At 39.1% G+C, this 8,900-nt stretch overlaps 1 non-coding gene across 1 annotated transcript; it reads right to left on the reverse strand.

Moving 5' to 3' along the window:
* Positions 1 to 7,797: 7,797 nt before the first annotated feature.
* On the reverse strand, positions 7,798 to 7,920 carry LOC139035371 (small nucleolar RNA SNORA26). The gene has a single exon (XR_011488034.1). It is a non-coding gene; the product is annotated as a small nucleolar RNA SNORA26 (small nucleolar RNA).
* Between the last annotated feature and the right edge of the window lie 980 nt (positions 7,921 to 8,900).

Consider the following 8,900-nt stretch of genomic DNA (forward strand, 5'->3'; position numbering starts at 1 on the left):
ACTCAGCAGTGGCCACAGAACTGGAAAAGGTCAGTTTTCATTCCAATCCCAAAGAAAGGCAATGCCAAAGAATGCTCAAACTACCACACAATTGCACTCATTTCACACACTAGTAAAGTAATGCTCAGAATTCTCCAAGCCAGGCTTCAGCAATACATGAACTGTGAACTTCCAGATGTTCAAGCTGGTTTTAGAAAAGGGAGAGGAACCAGAGGTCAAATTGCCAACATCCGACAGATCATCAAAAAAGCAAGAGAGCTCCAGAAAAACATCTACTTCTGCTTTATTGACTATGCCAAAGCCTTTGACCGTGTGGATCACCACAACTCTGGAAAATTCTGAAGGAGATGGGAATACCAGACGACTCAATCTGCCTCTTGAGAAACCTGTATGCAGGTCAGGAAGCAACAGTTGAATTGGACATGGAACAACAGACTGGTTCCAAATAGGAAAAGGAGTATGTCAAGGCTGTATATTGTCACCCTGCTTATTTAACTTATATGCAGAGTACATCATGAGAAATGCTGAACTGGATGAAGCACAAGCTGGAATCAAGATTGCTGGGAGAAATATCAATAACCTCAGATATGCAGATGACACCACCCTTATGGCAGAAAGGGAAGAAGAACTAAGGAGCCTCTTGATGAAATTGAAAGAGGAGAGTGAAAAAGTTGGCTTAAAGCTCAGACATTCAGAAAACTAAGATCATGGCATCCAGTCCCATCACTTCACGGCAAATAGATGGGGAAACAATGGTAACAGTGACAGACGTTATTTTTTTGGGCTCCAAAATCACTGCAGATGGTGACTGCAGCCATGGAATTAAAAGACACTTACTCCTTGGAAGGAAAGTTATGACCAACCTAGACAGCATATTAAAAAGCAGAGACATTACTTTGTTAACAAAGGTCCGTCTAGTTAAGGCTATAGTTTTTCCAGTAGTCATATATGGATGTGAGAGTTGGACTATAAAGAAAGCTGAGCACCGTAGAATTGATGCTTTTGAACTGTGGTGTTGGAGAAGACCCTTGAGAGTCCTTTGGTCTGCAAGGAGATCTAACCAGTCCATTCTAAAGGAGATCAGTCCTGGGTGTTCATTGGAAGGACTGATGCTGAAGCTGAAACTCCAATACCTTGGTCACCTGATGTGAAGAGCTGACTCATTTGAAAAGACCCTGATGCTGGGAGAGATTGAGGGCAGGAGGAGAAGGGGATGACAGAGGATGAGGTGGTTGGATGGCATCACTGACTCAATGGACATGGGTTTGGGTGGACTCCGGGAGTTGGTGATGACAGGGAGGCCTGGCATGCTGTGCTTCAAGGGGTCGCAAAAAGTCGGACATGACTGAGTGACTGAACTGAATTGAACTGAACTGACTGGTCCAACTTTCACTTTGGTACATGACTATTGGAAAAACGATAGCTTTGACTATACTGACCTTTGTTGGCAAAGTAGTGCCTCTGCTTTTTAAAATGCTGTCTAGGTTGGTCATAGCTGTTCTTCCAAGGCACAAGCATCTTTTAATTTCATGGCTGCAGTCACCAACTGCAGTGATTTTGGAGCCCCCCAAAATAAAGTCTGTCACTGTTTTTATTGTTTCCCCATCCTTTTGCCATGAAGTGATGGGACCAGATGCCATGATCTGAGTTTTCTGAATATTGAGTTTTAGGCCAGCTTTTTCACTCTTTTCTTTTACCTTTATCAAGAGGCTCTTTAGTTCCTCTTCACTTTCTGCCATAAGGGTGATATCATCTGCATATCTGAGGTTATTGATATTTCTCCTGGCAATCTTGATTCCAGCTTGTGCTTCATCCAGCCTGTCATGTCTTGTGATATACTCTGCATTTAAGTTAAATAAGCAGTGTGACAATATACAGCCTTCAGTACTCCTTTCCCAGTTTGGAACCAGTCCTCTGTTCCATGTCTGGTTCTAACTGTTGCTTCTTGACCTTCATACAGGTTTCGCAGGAGGTCTAGTGGTCCAGAGGTGGTCCAGGAAGTCTGGAGGTAAGGTGGTCTGGTAGTCCCATCTCTTTAGTCTTCCAAAATGTATATCCCCAGCCTAGACTTTTCCTCAAACCATAGAAACTGTTATATACAGTTGCCTACTTGATGATTTTACTCCAAAGTCTGATTGATACCTCAAATTTTATACTGCAAGGCCAGCTTACTGGTCATCCCCTCTCCTGCTTGTCCTTTCACAGTCTTCTGCACCTCAGATAAGGGTTATTCAATACCTCAAGTTGTTTACATGTGAAGGCTTGGGTCACCCTCGACTCTTCTCTTTCTTTCATTTCCCATAACATGTGTGTCGTGCGTTTACCACATACCTAGAATCCAATCACTTCTCTCCACCTTCATCACTACCTCCTTGGTTCAAGAGCCATTAGTTCTCACACACATTACTGTAATAACCTCCTTATAGTTCTCCCTGTTACCATACCTTGTGGTCCATCTCTATTAAAGAGATGGCCCTGTTAAATATTAAGTTCAATCATGTCATTCTTTGCTCAAAACCCTCCATCGACTTCCCATTACACTCAGTGAAAAAGTCAAAATTTTACAGTCGCCAAAATTGCTCTACACAATCTACTTTTACACACACACACACACACACACACACACACACACCCACCTCCAACCCTTCACTCTGACCTGAAATCTTACAGAGAGCTGTAAAACCCTCTTCCCTTACTGCTGCCCACAGCCCATGACTCCCTATTGCTCTTCTCTTTCTCTTATTTTTATTTACTACTTATCAACATTTGCTTTTATTATTTAATCGCTAAGTTGTGTCCGATTCTTTGTGACCCCATGGGCTGTAGCACATCAGCTCCTCTGCCCATGGGATTTCCCAGGAAATAAATGGGCTGCCATTTTTTTCTCCAGGGCATCTTCCTGATCCAGGGATTGAGCTGGCTTCTCCTGCATCAACAGGTGGATTCTTTACCACTGAGCCACCTGGGAAGCCCTGTTACCACTTAGCAAGCTATATAATTTGCCAGTTACTTTTTATTAATAATATTTCCTTATTGATGGTCTTTTTCCATTTAGAAAACAAGTTCCATGAATGCAAGGTCTTTTGTTCCTTCATCCCCAGTACCCTAAAAATAGAAAGCACTCAATATTTATATTAATAAAATGAATAATCGTGAACTTTACATGTGTTAGTTAATTGAAATCTCACAAAAACTCTATGAAACAGATCTTATCATTATCCTCATTTTACAGATAAGAAAATTGAAGCACAGATTGATTAAGTGTCTGGCCAAGGGTCACACAAGATGCAGTGTAGAATACACAAAGGTTACACACTAGAATACAGTGGAGATGAGTTTCCAACCCAATCGTTATAACTCCAGATTCTGTGATCGGAATCACTTTGCTATATTGCTTCTCAGAAAATTTCATCTCATGGTTGGATGATTTTAACCAGATATTTATATTATGGCTTCACTTTGTCCTTTCCTTTTTGGTCTCTTAAAGGTAAAGGTCTCAGTAAAGCAGTCATGCTCCCCAAACATTAGTATCAGTTATCTCAAAATCGTATATGGACCAAGTGAAAAGTAACTGTTTATCCTTCCTTTACCTATAGAATTATAACAGAAGGTTCTGGGGTTTTCGTTTGTTACTTTGGCATAGAGGATCAAGGTGTTCATGTCCTATTTGCAGTATTTAAGGGCTAGATCAGACTTCTCATGTCAAAGGACCAGCAGTTCTGTCTATCGGACCCTGGGCTCTGATTTTCAGCCTGGGAAATATCATTAAGTAAACCTGATAGAAATACAACTGGACTTGGTTGGGTTTGAATGTCAACTCCGAAATTTGCAAGCATCATGACACCATTGGAAAAAGGTTGGATTCCTCACCTGCATAATGAGGCTCATTACACACCTCTTTTTGACAGCATTGCTATACAGTGTGATTCAGTGTAAGTCATTATTACCAATGGATAATACATGTGTCATGTTGTTCCCCCCAATTGCTGAAAATATTAGAAATATTACAAATGTAATAGAAATAGACACAAAGTGTAGGTTGTATCCTCTCTGCCAAGGAATAATCTGTTTCTTCTAATGTTTCTATATCCTAAAATGAACTATTAGAGAAACTAGGAAAAACAATCCCATTTATAAAAGCATCAAAAACAATAAAATATGTCGGAATAAATTTAACCGAGGTGAAAGATCTATACACTGAAAACTGTAAGACACTGATAAAAGAAGTTGAAGAAAACACAAATAAATGAAAAGATATACTTTCTTTTTTTTTTTTTTTAAGATATACTTTCTTCATGGACTGGGAGAATTAATAATGTTAAAAAAGTCCATGCTGTCTAAAGACATCTATAGTTTTAATGCAATCTCTATCAAGATTCTAATGGATATTTTTCACAAATAGAGAAAACAATCCTAGAATCTGTATGAAACTACAGAAGACGCTTCAAACCAAAGTAACCTTGAGAAAGAAGAATAAAGCTGGAGGCAAAACACTTCTTTACCTCAAACTATATTACAAACTGTATTAATCAAAGTAGTACAGTGAAAGTGAAATCAGCTCAGCTGTGTCCAAGTCTTTGCCACCCCATGAAATTCTCCAGGCCAGAATATTGGAGTGGGTAGCCATTCCCTTCTCCAGGGGACTTTCCCAACCCAGGGATCAAACCCAGGTCTCCCACATTGCAGGTGGATTCTTTACCAGCTGAACCACGAGGGAAGCCCAAGAATACTGGAGTGGGTAGCCTGTCCCTTCTCCAGGGGATCTTCCTGACACAGGAATCAAACTGGGGTCTCCTGCATTGCAGGTGGATTCTTTACCAGCTGAGCTACCAGGGAAGCCAAACAAACATATATAGACAAATGGAACAGAATTGAGAGCACAGACATAAACCCACACATAAACAATCAACTAATATGTGACAAAGGAGTCAAGAAATCTCAATCAGGAAGAAACAATCTCTTCAATAAATGGCGCTGTGACAAATGGATAGTTACAGGCAAAAGATTGAAACTGGATTCCTGTCTTGCCACTATAAAAATTTTACTTCAAATAGATTAAAGGTTTAAATATAAGACTTCGAATAATAAAATTCCTAGAAGAATACATCAGGAAAACTCCTTGACAGTGATCTTGGCTATGACTTTTTGGCTGTTACAACAAAAGCATAAGCAAAAAAACAAAAATCAACAAGTAGGACTATTTCAAGCTAAAAGCTTCTGCACAGCAAAAGAAACAATAAAAAATTGAAAAGACATCCTACAAAATAGGAGAAAATATTTGTAAATCATATATCTGATAAGGAATTAATACCCAAAAGACATGAAAACTTTTACAATTCAGTATTAAAAAATAATATTTGAATTTAAAAATAGGTAGAGGACCTAATTAGACATTATTCCTTTCCAAAAAAGACATACAAATGGCCAAGAGGTGCAAGAATAAAGTGCTCAGTTCACTCATAATTAGGGGAATGCAAATGAAAACCACAATGAGATATCACTTTATGCCTGTTAGAATGGCTATTATCAAAAAGACAAAAGATAAAAGTTTTGGCGAGGATGTGTAGTAAAAGAAATTCTAGTGCACTATTGATGGGGATGCAAGTTGGTGCAGTCACTGTGAAAAACAGTATGGAGGTTCCTCCCAAAATTAAATCTAGAACTTCTATATGATCCAGCTAGCCCACTTCTGAATATATATCCAAAGGAAATGAAATCAGAATTTTACAGAGATTTCAATTCTCATATTCATTGCAGCATTACTCATAACAGCCAATATATGGAAACATCCAAAGTGGCCAATGACAGATGAATGGATAATGAATGTGCTATATGTATATTAAATATTATTCAGAAGGAAATCTCCATAAGCAGCAGCATAGATGAAACATAAGGCATTAAGTGAAATAAGTCAGATGACAAAGGCAAATGCTATGTGATTTCATTTATATGTGAAATCTGAAAAAGTTAAACTTATAGAAAGAGAGTAGATTGATTTGCCAGGGACCAAGGGCAGGGAAAATGGGTGAAAGTGGTCCAAGGGTACAAACTTCCTGTTATAAGATGAACATGTTATGGGGTCTAATTTGCAGAAATGTAAATATAGCTAACAATACTCTAGTAAATATTTGAAAGTTGTCAAGAGAGTAGATCTTAAATACTGCCACAAACACACAAACACAAAGGTAATATTATAAGAGGATGGATGTGTTAACTAGTCTTACGTGGTAACATTTTGAAACTGGAAAAGACCCTGGGGCTGGGAAAGGTTGAGGGCAGGAGGAGAAGGGGGCAACAGAAGATGAGATGGTTGGATGGCATCATTGACTCAATAGACATGAGTTTGAACAAACTCTGGGAAATAGTGAAGGTCTGAGAAAACTGGCATGCTGTAGTCCATTGTGTTGCTAAGAGTTGGATACAACTTAGTTACTGAACAACAACAATAATATGCATCAAATCATCCCCTTAAACTTACACATGTTATGTATCAATTATATGTCAATAAAGCTGGGAAAAAAGTAAAGACTAAAAATGTTGGCAAGCTGTTTATTTAATTACTTGAGTTTCTTGCTTAATATAGTAAAGACAGTAATTATGTTTTAACTAATAATATTATCTATTAGCATATTTGCAGTCTGATATAGAAATTTCCTTGAAATGGATATTTTTCCTCCACATTTTGCTACTAATTCATTGTTTTCAGATGCAATGAATGATGACACATTTTGTTTCATTTAGGGAATATTTTTAGCATTTCTAGCTTAAAAACTCAGCTTTCAGAAAACTAAGATCATGGCATCCAGTCCCATCAGTTCATGGCAAATAGATGGGGAAGCAGTGAGACTATTTTTTGGGGGCTCCAAAATCACTGCAGATGGTGACTGTAGCCATGAAATTAAAAGACGCTTGCTCCTTGGAAGAAAAGCTATGACCAACCTAGACAGTATATTAAAAAGCAGAGACATTACTTTGCCAACAAAGGTCTGTCTGGTCAAACTACGGTTTTTCCAATGGTCATGTATGGATGTGAGAGTTGGACCAAAAAGAAAGCTGAGTGCCGAAGAATTGATCCTTTTGAACTGTGGTATTGGGGAAGACTCTTGAGAGTGCCTTGAACTTCAAAGAGAGCCAACCAGTCCATCCTAAAGGAAATCAGTCCTGAATATTCATTGGAAGGACTGATGCTGAAACTGAAACTCCAACACTTTGGCTACCTGATGGGAAGAACTGATTCATTGGGAAAGAACCTGATGCTGGGAAAGATTGAAGGTGGGAGGAGAAGGGGATGACAGAGGTGGTTGGATGGCATCACCAACTTGTTGGACATGAGTTTGGGTAAACTCTGGGAGTTGGTAATGGACAGGGAGGCCTAGCATGCTACAGTCCATGGGGTTGCAAAGAGTCAGACATGACTGAGTGACAGAACTGAACTGAAGCTTAAAAATATTTAAGACGCTTAAATTATTAACCATAGATGTTATATTTATCCTTCACTTAAAGATATTTTAAGTCACATTAGGAAAAGATCCTACATTTCTAACCATAATATTCCATTTTCTCACCATATTTTCTTATCCTTGCCTTCCTGCTCCAATCCCTCCTCACTCAGCCTCCTAGCACTTCATTGCATTGTAACATTCTAGATCATTCCCCTGCGATATTTCTTTCTTTTTTTTAATTATGGCGGTAAGTTTATTTATTTATTTATTTTTTGAAGGTCAAGTTTAAATTTAATGACTTTGGTATTAACTATACACATACTAGTAAGTGCTAAGACTTAAAATCTTACGGTTCGGTTGTGACTCCAGACAGGATCCAGAGAGGAGTTCTAAAAATCTCTTCTCTGGGTTTTATGGAGACTTTCTTTACCCTCCTGTGTTAGCCTCTGAAGGCACTGCATCAGCCTTAAAAGGGCACTGGAAAGGGCGCCCTGCGATATTTCTAAGTATTTGGAAAGGCAGTCTCATGCACACAGTCTTTCAAGCCCTTTTTGGATGCCTAAGAATGGCCCTTAAACCTAGGACACTTTCTTATCAAAAGATAAAGTGCACTCACAGACTGTGCTGGAGCTCGTCACCATGTGGGAATACCTTCTCGTGTTTCACACCCAATGTAGTACCCCTTTGATCTACTTAAGTGTGTATGTCATATGATACCTGACCAGCCACCCTGCTATATCTGTCCTCTGATGGAAAGGGACGGGGTCCTTCTGTTGCCTTGTGAGATGGGTGTGTGTAGGACAGATGCCTTGTGCTGGCCTCTGGGAGTGACCCAATGGCTATGGGGATCCCCTGTGCACTCCTGAAGCTGATCTTGCTCTGTTTCTTCTTCTCCGTGTGAGTAAAGCATCGTTCTGTCCATTTCTTGACTGTGTTGTGTTTTCCTTGGTGACTCTGATAATAAGATGCAGCAGGCAGAAGTGCTTGGATTTCTGGTGATAGGCAACAGATGCCACGTGTCTGATACCAGATCTTCAGTACAAGTACTGTTTCTTTATTTTGCTTTCATGGAAACTGCTTGAACTTTGTGCCCAAGTGCAGTATCTGAGTGGAGATTTAGGAAGGATTTGAAAAGGCTCTGTACTAACACAATCCTTGAATTTAAGGCATCAAGTCAAGTTTGCACAAATCCCCAAGGGAAAGAGGAAACTTCAAGTGATACTGAATTAAAACTATTGTATTCTAATTTTTTTTTTTTTTTTTTGGGCCATGCTGGATGGCATATGGTATGTTATTTCCCTGACCAGGGATCAAACCTGCCTCCTGCAGCTGGGAACAATTGCCCTAGCCAACAGTCCCCAATCCTATTCAGACCCATAGATACTATAACTTACATACAAACTTCCCCAAAGTAAATGTATATATTTACTTTGTTTTATGTATATATAAAACACTAAG

This window comes from Odocoileus virginianus, chromosome 5, assembly GCF_023699985.2.
Source record: "Odocoileus virginianus isolate 20LAN1187 ecotype Illinois chromosome 5, Ovbor_1.2, whole genome shotgun sequence".
NCBI lineage: Eukaryota > Metazoa > Chordata > Mammalia > Artiodactyla > Cervidae > Odocoileus > Odocoileus virginianus.